The sequence below is a fragment of the Aethalodelphis obliquidens genome, unplaced genomic scaffold (genome assembly GCF_003676395.1).
Source record: "Aethalodelphis obliquidens isolate GAN/ISIS:26980383/991018 unplaced genomic scaffold, ASM367639v1 scaffold50, whole genome shotgun sequence".
NCBI classification, from domain to species: domain Eukaryota; kingdom Metazoa; phylum Chordata; class Mammalia; order Artiodactyla; family Delphinidae; genus Aethalodelphis; species Aethalodelphis obliquidens.
In genome coordinates this window covers 1,496,667-1,513,407 of record NW_020837994.1, presented here as the reverse complement: position 1 = coordinate 1,513,407, position 16,741 = coordinate 1,496,667, and the positions used below count along the sequence as shown (strand labels likewise).

General features: G+C 37.1%; 1 protein-coding gene across 4 annotated transcripts in view; it reads right to left on the bottom strand.

The window, feature by feature from the left end:
* PPME1 (protein phosphatase methylesterase 1) overlaps positions 1-16,741 on the bottom strand; it is a 103,330-nt gene that overhangs the window by 70,736 nt on the left and 15,853 nt on the right. The window lies entirely within an intron of this gene.

Sequence of the window (16,741 nt, the reverse complement as noted above, 5' to 3'; positions counted from 1 at the left end):
ATAATTCCTAACACTTGCAGTATGGACTTGGGCAATTTCAAATTATCTAAATTCTTTCTGCCTTGGATTATAATGACTAAGTAAAATAAGATATCCTTTAAAATAATCTAATACATCTGGCATTTGGTAGTTGCTCAGTAAATCGGTAAACCTATCTTCTGATAGAAAAAGTCCTTCTGTGGAAGTAAACTACAACTTTAGCCTAGACCTATTTTTTGGTTTACTGGTTGCACTTGAATTCCTATTGCAAAACTAAAAGCAGACCTATTTTTTTTTCAGTCAGTTATTTATTTATTTTTATTGAAGTATAGTTGATTTACAATATTATATTAGTTTCAGGTGTACAGCATAATGATTCAGAATTTTTGTAGATTATACTTCATTATAAGTTATTACAAAATAATGGCCATAATTCCCTGTGCTATACAATATATCCTTGTTGCTTACCTATTTCATACACAGTAGTTTGTATCTGTTAATCCCATACGCCTAATTTGTCCCTCCCCCTTCCTGCTCCCCTTTGGTAACCACTAGTTTGTTTTCTATATCTGTGAGTCTGTTTCTATTTTGCACATACATTCATTTGTATTATTTTTTAGATTCCATATATAAGTGATACCATACAGTATTTGTCTTTGTCTGACATTTCACTAAGCATAATATTCTCTAGGTTCATCCACATTGCTACAAATGGCAGAATTTCATTCTAAAAGCAGAACTCTTAATTCTACTTATCAGTCACTCACAAACTCATCTATGCATATATTAAAATTTGAGCACATATAACAATCATAACATAGCATGCCAAACCTATTATAATAGATTCTAAGAATCCATGCATGAAATTTTGATGTCTAGAGCTAGGATATCGTAGTAATAGTACCTAACATTTACTGTACGCAACAGTGAGTCACTGTGCCAATTTACAGGCATGATTCTATTTAATTCTGACAAAACTTTGAGTTGTTTTTATCGCCATTTCTCAGATTAAAAAACAGATTTAGAGATACAAAGCAACTTGCCAAAGGTTCTACAACTACTAAGTAGCACTGACTGGACGCAAATCCAGTTCCATCACTCTTCAAAGTCTCTGTCCTTTCCTCCAATGCTACATTAATTCTCAGATTTTTTTTGTCTCTCACTCTCTCATTTATACTTCTGAAAAGTAATAAAGCTTTATGTAGGGCATATTATCAGAGGTTTCCTTTTCAGAGTCTAAATATGACTGATTTTGCCAAGGCCACAGAAACTTTCCAAGTTGGCCAGGAACTAGTTAAAGAAAAATTACTTCCTACCATCAGAAATCATTCCTAGGAAAACAGCCTCCACTTCTAATCTTCATTTAAAAAATAAATTTTCAGGGACTACCCAACTTATACAACATATGAGTAATTCCCATTTAGTTAAAAAGCCAATAATCTATACCTCAAAATGTTGCTCCTACTCCCACAGAGATCTTTCTGGCATACTCCTAACATCTGCATTTGAACACATAATTGCTTATATACTCCATGACTTCAGGAAATTTTGTACAAGGTTAGATAAGAAGTAGAATATGAATCTTTATATTCTAGTCAGAAAGAATACTCTGTATTTTAGAGTTGAAGTTTTGGTTCTTTTAAAAAATAGTTTCTTATTCTTTTATGCCTAGCTACTTTATGGTCATTACAGCCTGTGTAGGCTCTTTTTAGTTATAATTTTTTATTTTATTATTTACTTATTTATTTAGCCGCGCCACGTGGCTTGCAGGATCTTAGTTCCCAACAAGGGGTTGAACCCGGGCCACGGCAGTGAAAGCGTTAAGTCCTAACCACTGGACGGCCAAGGAATTCCCTACTTGTAATTGTTTTAAATGAATTAATTACTGACTTTTTTCTCCATGGAGTCATAATGAAAGAATTCTGAAATAAGAACTTTCAAAAGCATAACAAGGTTAAGTTATACTTTAAAAATAAGGATTTATTCACCAAGAACCTATTATATGTATCAGGCTTGTGACTGAGGTGGGGTGGTAGGAGATGCTGGGATTACCATAAAACTAGTGAGACAATGCCTCTGCTCTCAAGAAGCTAATATCAAATACCTAAATATCTAACATAATGTACAGATAAATACTTTAAATAGCCTAAGAGGTACAGCTAAAGTGCTGTGAATGTTCAGAGGGAATAAAGATTACTTTCAGCTAGAGAAATAGAGACTTCAAAGAAAAAATAATATTTAAGCTATGCATTAAAGGACAAACAGAATTTGGACTGATGATGGAAGCAGAGAAATAGGGAGGGGTAAGGCAGACATTTCAGGGAGAGAGAAGGGCACAAATAAGTACCCGGTATGATGCCTGTCATGGGGGTACTATTAAAAAACAAAGTAAAAAAATAAATGCAATAAGGTGGGAATAAGTACAGCAGTTTTGAAAACTAAGAGCTGATACAAGTAAAAGCAGATAGTGGAGAAAGAATAATAATAAAGTACAAAATATATGATCTTTTTCTGTTATTTGTCTGTTAGGGTCCCAAAAGCCAGATAGAGTTTGAATGGTATTGTAGAAAATGAGCAGCCAATAAAATGCACAGATTAAAGTATTTCAGAAAGATCAATGTGGTGAGAGGTACAAGATGGACTTGGTTCTGGAAAACAATATGTTGCAATAACCTGGGTAGGAAAAGATGGGAGTATAGACTGACAATGGAATTTAAAAGGAGGAAAACACAGAAAGAACTTTCAAAAAGGCAATCAACAAATCTCAGGAATGTTCAAGATATGGAAGATGACTGACAGTAGAATCAAAGTCATTCTAAAGTTCTGAACTAATAGATGAATTATTAAGTCCAACAATTTATAAATAAAAATCTACTTTGGGGGACTTTGCTGGTGACACAGTGGTTAAAACTCAGTGCTCCCAATGCAGGGGGCCCAGGTTCAATCCCTGGTCAGGGAATTAGACCCCACATGCATGCTGCAACTAAGAGTTCACGTGCCACAACTAAGGAGCCTGTGTGCCGCAACTAACAAGCCTGCCGGCTGCAACTTAAGACCCAGCACAACCAAATAAATAAATAAAAACAAGAAAAAAAATTATTAAAAAAATAATAAAAATCTACTTTGGGAGGTAAATGTATACAAAATTTTTGATGTCAGAAAAAAGTTTATTTCAAACCTAACAAAATAAATGCATCATTTCCTCCCATCTCCTGCTACCAGAGGAAGGAGTTCGGCAGCCAAGGAACAAAGTAGTACTACAAGAGACACACAGGAAATATGGCTTCTACCTAAACCACGTGAATCAAGTGTGTTTATGGACCCTTTGCTATTCTCATAGACCCTGTTCAGAATCTGATGAATTATGAGTCCTCACTCTAGAAAAAAATTCATACACATATATTTCGTATACAATTTCCTGGCTTCAAGAAACCCATCTATGAATCTCAAATTAAGAACCCTTGGCCTAACATGAAAAGATGCTCATCATTGCTAATGATTAGAGAAAAGCAAATTAAAACTACAATGAGGTACCACCTCACACCAATCAGAACAGCCATCATTAAAAAGTCTACAAATAATAAATGCTGGAGAGGGTGTGGAGAAAGGGAACCCTCTTACACTGTTGCTGGGAATGTAAATTGGGACAGTCATTATGTAAAACAGTATGGAAATTACTCAGAAAAGTAAAAATAGAGGTGCCATATGATCCAGCAATCCCACTCCTGGGCATATACCCAGACAAAACTATAATATGAAAAGATACAAGCACCCCTATGCTCACAGCAGCACTATTTACAATAGTTAAGACATGGAAACAACCTAAATGTCCCTTGACAGATGAATGGATAAAGAAGATGTGGTACATATATACAATGGAATATTACTCGGCCATAAAAAGGAATGAAACAATGCCATTTGCAGCAACATGGATGGACCTAGAGATTATCATACTAAGTGAAGTAAGTCAGAAAGAGAAAGACAAATACCATATGATATCACTTATATGTGGAACCTAAAATACAACACAAATGAACCTATGTATGAAACAGAAACAGACTCACAGACATAGAGAACAGACTTGCGGTTGTCAAGGGTGGGGGCCTGGGGGAGAAAAGGATTTTGAGTTTGGGATTAGCAGATGCAAACTAGTATATATAGGACGGATAAACAACAAGGTCCTACTGTATAGCACAGGGAACTATATTCAATATCCCATGATAAACCATAATGGAAAAGAATATGAAAATATATATATATTTATAATTGAGTGACTGCTATACAGCAGAAATTAACACAACACTGTAAATCAACTATACTTCAAGAAAATTTTTAAAAAAAGAACGCTTGGCCTATATGTGAACCAAAACAATCTATTTCCAGCAGAAAGAGGAAAATTTTTAAAGAGGAAGAAAAGAATAAGGGGCTACTCCACCCTTAAAACTTTCTAAATATAAATTAATTTTCCATTTGCTAGAGACTAAAGATTTGTTTTCATAACCCATTTCTGCCTTTATTAACTGTGTGACCTTGGGCAAGTCACTTAACTTCTCCAGGCCTGAGTTTCTTCATGTCAGATAGGGTTATAGCATCAGTTTTACACGCTTTGTTATGAGGATTAAAGTAGTCTTCTTATCCTTTGGTTACCCTCAAATTAGCCTGTTCTATTTTTGTCATACAACTAGTCATTGCCTAAAATTAGTGTGTTCATGTATTTGTTATTATCTTTCACTCACTCCACCTAATTTGCTACTGTTTGAGATCCATGAGAGCAAGAATGTTCTCCATTTGTTCACCAGTGTACTCTCAAAGCCTGACACACTGATGATTATCTGTTGACAGTATAAAATAAGCTAATGTGCATAAAGTACTTAGCTTGGTGTCTTATTATTATTACTATTATTATTATGCTTTGAGGTTAATAAACAGAATCCTCCTTACTGAATCCTGATAAGGCTTCCAATGAAAGGAAATGGGACATTACAAAGCTACACTAATCAAGACTGTAGTACAAGCATGAGAGTAGACATACAGATTAACTGAACAGAATTCAAAGTCCAGAAATAAACTCTAACCTTTACATCAATAGTGGTTCAACAAAGGGGCCAAGACAATTCACTGGGGAAAGAACAGTCCTTCCAACAAATGAAGTCAGGACAACTGCAAAAGTATTCATGCAGAAGTATGAGAATCTAGACCCTTTTCCTCTTACTATATACATAATTAAATCAAAGTGGATCACAAACCTAAATGTAAGAGCTAAAACTATAAAACTCTAAGAAGAAAACACAGGGGTAAATATTGTGATCTTGGGTTAAGCAACAATTTCTTAGATACAACACCAAAAGCAGAAATGATAAAACAGAAGATTTAGGAGTTGGATTTCACCACAATTAAAACTATTTATTAAAACTATAAGGACTGAGCTCCACTGGTGGCACAGTGGTTAAGAATCCGCCTGCCAAAGCAGGGAATAAGGGTTTCAGCCCTGGTCTAGGAAGATCCCACATGCCACGGAGCAACAAAGCCCGTATACCACAACTACTGAGCCTGCACTCTAGAGCCCGCGAGCCACAGCTACTGAGCCCTCGTGCCACAACTACTGAAGCCCGCACGCCTACGGCCCATGCTCTGCAACAAGAGAAGCCACTGCAATGAGAAGCCCGCGCACCACCATGAAGAGTAGCCCCCACTCGCCACAACTAAACAAAGCCCGTGCAGCAACAAAGACCCAATGCAGCCAAAGAAAAAAAACACCACAAACTATAGAGACTTCCCTGGTGGTGCAGTGGTTAAGGATCTGCCTGCCAATGCAGGGGACATGGGTTCGAGCCCTGATCTGGGAAGATCCCACATGCCGCAGAGCAACTAAGCCCGTGTGCCACAACTACTGAGCCTGTGCTCCAGAGCCCACAAGCCACAATACTAAGCCCACATGCCACAACTACTGAAGCCCGTGCACCTAGAGCCAGTGCTCTGCAACAAGAGAAGCCACTGCAAGGAGAAGCCCGTGCACTGCAACAAAGAGTAGCCCCCGCTCGCCAGAACTAGAGAAAGCCCACATGCAGCAACGAAGACCCAACGCAGCCAAAAATAAATAAATAAATTTAATTAATTAAAAAAACACTATATATATTTTTACAGTATGGCTATGTACAGATTACCTCAGGTTAAATTTTATTTCCAATAATTATAAGCTTTGTGACCATTATTAACAAGTTATTTCTGCCTTAATTTCCTCAACTGTAAGCTCTGAAATGTGATTTACAAGCAGGCATATAAGTACTTCATAAATGTTAGTTATTACAAAAACACTGTTCATAGCTAAGCCACACAGTATACTGATACTTTCTTTCTTGTAAAACTTTTGTCCAGAATAACTGTCTTTTATTTTGTTTACTGAGGTTTCTATTAAACTATCACTAATTGGTTCCCCAAACCTTTTAATAGACAAAAGACATTAATAGGCATTTCACAAAAGAGGAAACACAAATAGCCTATAGACACATTAAAAGGTTCCCAATTTCATTCATAGTCAAGAGACATAATTTTTTTAAAAACAGGAGAAAATCAAACTTTAACAACATGTATATAGGGGAGAGACCAGGAAAACTGACTCACTCCAAAAGACATAAAATTTTAAATCACAGTAAGGTATAATTTCACACCCAGCATGTTGACAAAATATAAGAAGCCAAACATTACCACATCCTGGGGAGGATACGGATCAGATGGAACTGTCATCCACTGCTGGTGGGAGTGTAAATGGGGAAAACTGTTTGGAAAACAGTGAGGCATCACCTGGTAAAGCTGAACAGGTGTCCTTCAATCTAGCAGTTTCAGTTTACAGAGAAACGCCTGTACTTAAGTACTAAGCTACACATAAAAGGATGTTCACAGAAGCATTTCCATAAAAGTAAAGAATAACAAGCAAGCTAAATGTTCACTATCAGTGGAATATACAAATTGTGATATATTCAGACAGCTGAATATGGCACTGATGTGAAAATGGATGTGCTAGAATTACATGCAATAACATGGATGAATCTCAAAAGTATATTTGGAAAAAGATACAAGCACAGAAGAATAAATGCAGTATGATTCCATTAGTAATAAAGTTCAAAAACAGGCAAAACTAAATAATATGTTTTTATGAATATATGAATAGGTGGTAAAAATATAAAGAAAAGCAAGGGAATGATAAACATGCAATTCAAGGCTGTGGAGAGTGGAAATGCTCTTGTGGAGAGGCAATGAGCTTCTAAAGTGCTGACAAAGAAACTAACACAACATTGTAAAGCAATTATACTCCAATAAATATGTTAAAAAACTTTTTTTTAATTAAAAAAAAGGTTCTATGTCATAGCTAGGTGGTGAATACATGGGAATTTATTTTATTCTTCTTTAAACTGTACATAATTTTTAAACTTTTCTTTATATTTCATAAACATTTTTTAATTTAAGAGAAATTTATAAATCTATTAAATTTATAATTTGAGAAATCTATAAAACTTCTCTTAATATGGTCAACCACATTAAATGATCTATCAGGTTCATTTTTTTCTTTGGAAACTCCCTTCTCTGGCACCGTCTACTCATCTGCTCCAAATGAGACTGCTTGCTCTCTGGAAAGAATGAATTCCTGTCATTTCATCATCATCCTGGAATTGAATTCCCCTTGCCTTTCTTCTGCGTTGAATCTCTGATTCCCATATCCCACATTTTTCTTGATGCACTCTTTTTTTTTTTAATTCTATTTTTGGCTGTGTTGGGTCTCTGTTGCCGCGTGCAGGCTTTCTCTAGTTGCGGCGAGCAGGGGCTACTGTTCGTTGTGGTGCACGGGCTTCTCACTGCAGTGGCTTCTCTTGTTGCGGAGCACGGGCTCTAGGCATGCAAGCTTCAGTAGTTGTGGTACGCAGGCTCAGTAGTTGTGGTGCGCAGGCTCAGTAGTTGTGGCACACGGGCTTAATTGCTCCACGGCATGTGGAATCTTCCCGGACCAGGGCTCAAACCCGTGTCCCCTGCATTGGCAGGCGGATTCTTAACCACTGCGCCACGAGGGAAGCCTGATACACTCTCTCATTTGATGGAACACATCCTCCATTAGCTTTCTGAGAAAGAGGGATTAATTTTGAAACTCTGCATGTCAGGAAATGCTGTTACCCATTTTTACACTTGACTGACAGCTTTCTCTGGTATAGAAATTTTGTCAGGGGCTGTTTCCATCATCGATAACTAGGCGCCTTGGTAGATCCAACTTGGGAAATGTTGGCTAAAATTATATGTATGTGTGTATAAAAATATATGAATATATAAAAATAATTATATATAAGATCATATTTATATAAAATTACTGATTATATTTTTTAAATATACATAGGGAATTCCCTGGCGGTCCAGTGGTTAGGACTTGGCACTTTCACTGTCGTAGCCCAGGTTCAATCCCTGGTCAGGGAACTAAGATCCCACAAGCTGTGCAGCCAAAAGAAAATAAATAAATAAATGGTCTTATATTCATTCCTTCTTTTTAAATGAGGCTGGCAAGAAAGTAAGGAATATGGAATACTGAGGCCAAAAGTTAAGTGAAGATGGGAACTCAGAGAGGCATTCAGTCCATTAAAGCTGGCTTTTATCTTAATGGCATTTGCCGACCAGCTGAACCTGAGGTTTTGGGGGTTTCCTGGGGCACACAGAACAAGACACAAAGCACAAGGTGGGAATCCTTGGTGGAGAGGCCAGTAGAAGTTATTTTTCCCATAAAGCTGAGATCTCAAAGGATCATATCGTCAGTGAAAGGGTAAAATAGTAATGCTCTGCTCTCTACTCTGATCTCAGGGCTAAAAGAAAAAAAAATACATGTCTTGAAACTTGGCATTGTATGAATGGGAGAAGAGAGAAAAAAAATAAAAAGTCTTTCTCTGATGAAACTGTAACCACAGACAACTCTTAAACTGATTTTAGCTAAATTCATACACTTAAATATTCGAATAAGTTTCAAGTTGAGAATTTAAAGTGAACCCAGACCAGCAGTGACCTCAGGAACCCAACAGAAACAAAGGCAAATCCTCTCTGAAGGAATCAACCTTCATTCCAGGACCAAGAACTCACACAGATAAAGTTCCAAAGCACATGACCATCTCACAGTCAAAAACCATAAAACATGTGAGGAAACAGATGTATAAAGGCTTCATATATTGAAATTATATGGTAGAATATAAAATAACTGTTTCATGTGTTTAAAAAATAATAGAAACTTGAAACAAATACAACTTCTAAAATGAAAAGAATAGAATTAAAAAGAAAATGATCAGTTTAACAGCTAAGGAGAAAGGTAAACTAATACATCTGTTCAGATATATCTGGATACATCTAGAATGCAATATAAAAACAAAAGATGAAAAATATGGAAGAAGTTAAGAGATATGCAGGAAACAGAAATACCTTTTACATATGTCAAATCAGAGTTATAACAGGAAATTAGAGAACGGATAAAGGTTTGAAGAGTAGTAGCTGAAGTTTTCATAACTGAAACTACCAATCACAGATTCCTGAAGGTCAACAAAACACAAGATTTTAAGAGAATTACCATATTATGGTAAAAGTACACAACATTGAAGACAATTACGTTAAAATCAGTCCCTACTCCCCAAAATGCAAAATGACGTACACATTAATTTGTTCATTTCAGTACTATTTGAAATAGAAAACGATAAAAAGAACCCAACATCCATCAATAGGGAAACTGGTTGAATAAACTGTGTTATATTCACACAATAGAGTTCTATGCAGCTGCAGAAAAAAAAAAAGAATAAGAAATCTTTATATACTGTTAAGGAGTGATCAGGATATATTAAATTTTAAAAAGTAATATGCAGGGACTTCCCTGGTGGCATAGTGGTTAAGAATCCACCTGCCAATGCAGGGGACACGGGTTCAAGCCCTGGTTCAGGAAGATCCCACATGCCGTGGAGCAACTAAGGCTGTACGCCACAACTATTGAGCCTGCGCTCTAGAGTCCACAATCCACAACTACTGAAGCCCGCACACCTAGAGCCCATGCTCTGCAACAAGAGAAGCTACTGCAATGAGAAGCCCATGCACCGCAATGAAGAGTAGCCCCCGCTCACCTCACCTAGAGAAAGCCCGCACACAGCAACAAAGACCTAATGCAGCCAAAAATAAATAAATTTATTTAAAAAAAAAAAGTAAAGCAGAATGGCATATATGTTATCTTTTATCTAAGAAAGAAGGGGATATAAATATATAAACTTTTTTTAAGTGGAAGGATTAAACAAAAAATAATGAAAATAGTTAATCTGTAGGGTACCAGAGGGAAAAAGGACAGATGCTATACTTTTCTGAATACACTATTATAGTTCCAATTTTGGAGTCATGTAAATAATTTTACTTTTGTTTTACAAATATGTTTAAAAGTTTGTAAAAACCAATCACCACCAACAACAAAAAAGGGAACAAATTAACCTAATGGTATACTAACAATTATTCCAAGTGACTTTAAAACATAATTATTTGACTATGTATCTCTGGTGGGATATACTTTAAGGGAAAAAAACAACTGAATAAGTCTTAAACAATATTCAGTAATCACATTGTTACTAGCTTTTTTAAAAATTTAGTTAATTTATTTATTTGGTTGTGCCAAGTCTTAGTTGCCACCGGCGGGCTTCTTAGTTGAGGCTCGGTGGCTCCTTGGTTGTGGCATGCATGTGGGATCTAGTTCCCTGACCAGGGACCGAACCCGGGCCCCCTGAATTGGGAGCGAGGAGTCTTAACCACTGAGCCACCAGGGAAGTCCCTGTTAGTAGCTTTTATTGGTGTTATAATTGGTTATTTTGAACATCACATAAGTGCATATTTATATACATATATAAAGCAAGTAGGTAGTTAGGTTAATATCATGAGGAACCAAAATTCCCACTGTAAGAGAAAAGAGATGATATAAAGTTAAAGAATTTTAAAACCCCGTAATTTTTTTTTTTTTTTTTTTGGCCATGCCGTGTGCTTTGCAGGATCTTAGCTCCCTGACCAGGGATCGAACCCGCACCCTCAGCAGTGAAAGCACAGAGTTCTAACCACTGGACCACCAGGGAATTCCCAAAAACCCTGTAATCTTAATTTTGAATTGGAAATATCAACATGAACTCATGATTCCCTTTGTGTTAAAAAAAAATATGCTACCTCTGTCACTGTAAAGGCCTATAGCAATAATCAACCTAGTAGCAAAGAGTTCCTCTAGTGCCTAAACTGAGATATTTAAATACCATTTCCAGCTTCTAGAAGCTGCCTGTATTACCTGGCTCACAGGTTCTTCCTCCATTTTCAAAGCCAGCAAGCAATGTGGCATCTTCAAATTTCTCTCAGATTTTGGCCTACTCTTCTGCCTCCCTCTTCTTTAAAGGACACTCGTGATTACATGGGACCCACTCAAATAATCCAGGATAATCTCTTTATTTTAAAGTCAGCTGATTAGCAACCTTAATTCCATCTGCAACCTTAATTCTCCTCTGCCATGTAAAATAATCCAGTCACAGGTTCCAGTGATAGGACTCAAGCATCTTTGGGATATCATTGTTTTGTCTGCCACAGATTTCTAAAGTCTTTGTATTATTTCAGAAGAATGGCAGAAATATTGATTCAACTTGCACTTTTAAAAAATTTTTATTTATTTATTTATTTTTGGCTGCATTGGGTCTTCATTGCTGCGCGCAGGCTTTCTCTAGTTGCGGCGAGCGGGGGTTACTCTTCATTGCGGTGAGCTGGCCTTTCATTGCAGTGGCTTCCCTTATTGCGCAGCATGGGCTCTAGGCGCACAGGCTTCAGTAGTTGTGGCACATGTGCACAGTAGTTGTGTCTTGCAGGCTGTAGAGCACAGGCTCAGTAGTTGTGGCACATGGGCTTAGCTGCTCCATGGCATGTGGGATCTTCCTGGACCAGTGATTGAACCCGTGTCCCCTGCATTGGCAGGTGGATTCTTCTTTTTTTTTTTTAATTGGAGTAAAATTGCTTTACAATGTTGTGTTAGTTTCTGTTGTACAATGAAGTGAATCTATATCTTTACCTATATCCCCTCCCTCTTGGACCTCCCTCTAACCCCCCCATCCCGGTCACCACAGAGCACCGAGCTGACCTCCTGTGCTATACAGCAGGTTCCCACTATCTATTTTACACATGGTAGTGTATTTATGTCAAACCTAATGTCCCCATTCGTGCCACCCTCCCCTTCCCCCCGTGTCCACATGTCCGTTCTCTACATCTACATCTCTATTCCTGCCCTACAAATAGGTTCATCTGTACGATTTTTCTAGATTCCACATATATGCATTAATGTACGATATTTGTTTTTCTCTTTCTGGCTTACTTCATTCTGTATGACAGACTCTAGGTCCATCCACATCTCTACAAATGACCCAATTTCGTTCCTTTTTATGGCTAATATTCCATTCTATATATGTACCACATCTTCTTTATCCATTCATCTATCGTTGGACATTTAGGCTGTTTTCATGTCCTGCCTATTGTAAATAGTGCTGCAATGAACACTGGGGTACAAGTGTCCTTCTGAATTATGGTTTTCTCAGGGTATATGCCCAGTAGTGGGATTGCTGGATCATATGGTAATTCTATTTTTAGTTTTTTAAATTTTTTTTTATTTTTAGTTTTTTAAGGAACCTCCATACTGTTCTCCATAGTGGCTGTATCAATTTACATTCCCACCAACACTGCAAAAGGGTTCCCTTTTCTCCACACCCTCTCCAGCATTTATTGTTCGTAGATTTTTTGATGATGGCCATTCTGACTGGTGTGAGGTGATACCTCATTGTAGTTTTGATTTGCATTTCTCCAATAATTAGTGATGTTGAGCAACTTTTCATGTGACAAGCAGATTCTTAACCACTGCGCCACCAGGGAAGTCCCTAACTTGCCCTTTTATATATTAAGTATGCATGTTAAAATGTCTAAGGCAAAAATCTTACGTTATCCATTAAAAAACTGTAAGAACTAGTACATAATTTCAGTAAAGTTGCAGAATACAAGATCAATATACAAAAATCAATGGTATTTCTATACACTTGAAATAAACAATCCAAAAATGAAATTAAGAAAACAATTCCATTTATAATAGCACTGATATAACATTGCTGAAATTTAAAAAGATATACATAAATAGAAAGGCATCCCATATTCATGGATTAGAAGATTTATTATTACTAAAATGGCAATATTCCCCAAACTGATTCACAGATTCAAAGTAATAACTAACAAAATTGTATCTAACTTCCTTGCAGAAATTGACAAGCTAATCCTAAAATTAACATGGAAATTCAAGGTACACAGACGAGTCAAAACAAATTTTAAGGAAAGACATGGTTGTAAGACTCATACTTCTTGATTTCAAAACTTGCTACAAAGCTATAGTAATAAATACAGTGTGATCCTGGTATACAGGCAAATATATAAATCAATGGTATAGAATTGAGAGTTAAAAAATAAACCCAAACATTTATGGTCAATTGATTTTTGACCAGCGTGCCAAGATAATGCAAGGAGGAAAGAGGAGCCCTTTCATTAAATGGTGTTGGGACAATGGATATCCACATGCAAAAGAACAAAGCTGAACCCATTCCTCACATCGTATATAAAAATTATCTTAAGGGTCTCCCTGGTGGCGCAGTGGTTGAGAGTCCGCCTGCCGACACAGGGGACATGGGTTCATGCCCCGGTCCGGGAAGATCCCACATGCCACGGAGCGGCTGAGCCCGTGAGCCATGGCCACTGAGCCTGTGCGTTCGGAGCCTGTGCTCCGCAACGGGAGAGGCCACAACAGTGAGAGGCCCGCGTACTGCAACAAAACAAAACAAAACAAAACTTAAAATGGATCATAGACCTCTATGTAAGAGCTAAAACTATAAAACTCTAAGAAGAAAACATAGGCATAAATCTTCATGACCCTAGGTTAGGCAAAGGCTTCTTAGATATGATACTAAAAGCATGAGAAAAAAAATAAATTGAACTTTATCAAACTTAAAAATGTTTGGTTCAAAGGACACCATTAAAGGGAATTCCCTGGCAGTCCAGTAGTTAGGACTTGGCGCTTTCACTGCCCAGGCCGGGGTTCAATCCATGGTCGGGGAACTGAGATCCCACAAGCCTTGCGGCACAGCCGAAATAAAAACAAAAACAAAGGACACCATTAAAAACATGAAAGATAAGCCACAGAATGGGAGAAAATACCCACAAATCATAGATCTGATAAGGAACTTGTATCTAGAATATATAAAGAACTCATAACTCAATACAAAGACAACCCATTTTTTTAATGAGCAAAGGATTTGAATAGACATTCCTCCAGAGAAGGTATACAAATGGTCAATAAGGACATGAAAAGATATTCAGCATCATTAGTTATTAGGGAAATGCAAATCAAAACCACACAAAGAACCACTTCACACCACTAAGATGGCTATAAACAAAAAGACTGGCAATGACAAGTGTTGGCAAGAATGTAGAGAATTAGAACCCACATACATTGCTGATGATAATATAAAATGGTACAGCTGCTTTGGAAAACAGTTTGACAGTTCCTCAAAAGGTTAAACAGAGAGATGCCACATGATCTAGCAATTCTACTCCTAGGTATACCCAAAAGACATGAAAACATATTTCTACATAAAAACTTGTATAAGAATGTTCATATCGGCATTGTTCATAATAGTTAAAAAGTAGGAGCAACTCAAATGTCCATCAATTGTTGAATGGATAAATAAGATTTGGTATATATCCATACAATGGAATATTATTCGGCAATAAAAGGAATGAAATATTAAACATGCCACAATATAGATGAACCCTGAAAATATTATGGTAAGCAAAAAAGGTCAGTCACAAAAGAGCACATATATTGTTTAATTCCATTTATTGTAAATGTCCAGATTAGGTGTATCTATAGAGACAGAAAGCAGATTGGTTGGTTTGGGGGAAAGTGAGGGCTAACTGCTCATGGCTATAAAGTTTCTTTTTGGGGTGCTGAACATGTTCTAAATTGTGGTAATGGCTGCAGAACTCTGGGAATATGCTTAAAAAAAACACTGTACACTCTAAATGACTCAGTTGTATGGTATGTGAATTCTATCTCAATAAAGTTGTTACCAAAAAATGATGGGGAACATTCAAAGAATAGATTATATCGTTAGTACACTAATAGAGAAAAAAAATGGAATGAGAAAAAGGAACACAGGTCAGATGAAACAAAATACAAAATAAGGCGCTTCCCTGGTGGTGCAGTGGGTGACAGTCTGCCTGCCGATGCAGGGGACATGGGTTCGTGCCCTGGTCTGGGAAGATCCCACATGCCGCGGAGAGGCTGGGCCTGTGAGCCATGGCCGCTGAGCCTGCGCGTCCGGAGCCTGTGCTCCGCAACGGGAGAGGCCACAACAGTGAGAGGCCCGCGTACCGCGAAAAAAAAAAAAAAAACGAATAAAAAAAACCAAAATAAGAATAAGAATACTCTAGGTCTGAAATACCCTCAGATGAGATTTTTTTTTTAATTCTAGCTATATACTACTTAAAAAGAGACAAAAAGTTCCCAAATTTAAAAAATGGACAAAGACATAGTAGGCAAATATTAGCCAAAACCATTTTAGGTTAGATGTTCTTTCTCAAACTTTAGGGCATTCTTCTATCAACTTCTAATTGAGGTACTGCTGTGGAGATTTTTTTTTTTTAATTTATAGGGTTTTTTTTTGTCATCTCTTACCACTTTAAAAAAATTTTTATTTTATATTGGAGTATGGCTGTTGAGATTTCTTTGTAAGAACCTTTTTATCCCTATTTCTAAATTTTAATCTTAATGTAGAACAAGCTTCTTCCTAGGAGATACCTTAAACTTTCTCTTATATTTAATTTATATCTACTATACATGTTTTCATTCCCAACATTTACATTTTGTTCTCTGAAACAAGGTTCCTTTTTTTGTAAAAGAGCATCCTGTTCTTGTTTCACAGATGCCATACTGTCTCTTGTCTCTGACGAGAGATACTAGGTTTTTTAGTATTTTCTTTTGTTCTATGCATTATTGTTTCCTTTTCCCATTTTGTCTTTGCCTGTCTTTTGTGTTAGAGGATTTCCCTGGATGGCTGGTGATTCTATGAAAAAGCAGGGTTTGTTGACTATTGAATATCACTGTACAGTTATCAAGTAGAGACCCAGCCTTTTAAATGGGGGACTCTTCCACCAAATATCAATATCTGTGTGTCTTTTCTCTTAGGCCAGTCATTGCTCCAGAGAGGAATCCTCCAATCTTCTGCCTGGGGACATAAGACTAGCTGTGAGCCTTCGGGAAAAGAAACTGAATAGTCTCATTTGTTCATTCACTCAACAGATATTCACTGAGCACCTATGAGATACTATTTTAGGCACTGGGAATACTGAAGTGAACAAAAGACAAAACCCGCTACTCTTGTGTTAACACTCAGTAGAAGGAGACATAGCAAAAATTTTCAAGGTAGCAATAAGTGCCACGTAAAGCCAGGAAGGGGGACAATGAATATCAGGTTGGGAAGGAATGTAATTTTAAATCAGTGATCAGGAAAGGCATCTTTAAGCAAAGACCTGAGGGAGGTAAAGGAGAAAGCCATGAACATATTTAGAAGACACAACATGTACCTTCACTTAATACCTGTTTCATCCAGTTGCTTTATCTTTGCCCGCATAAGCCTACTGAGTCCAGAGCCATCCGGTTCAA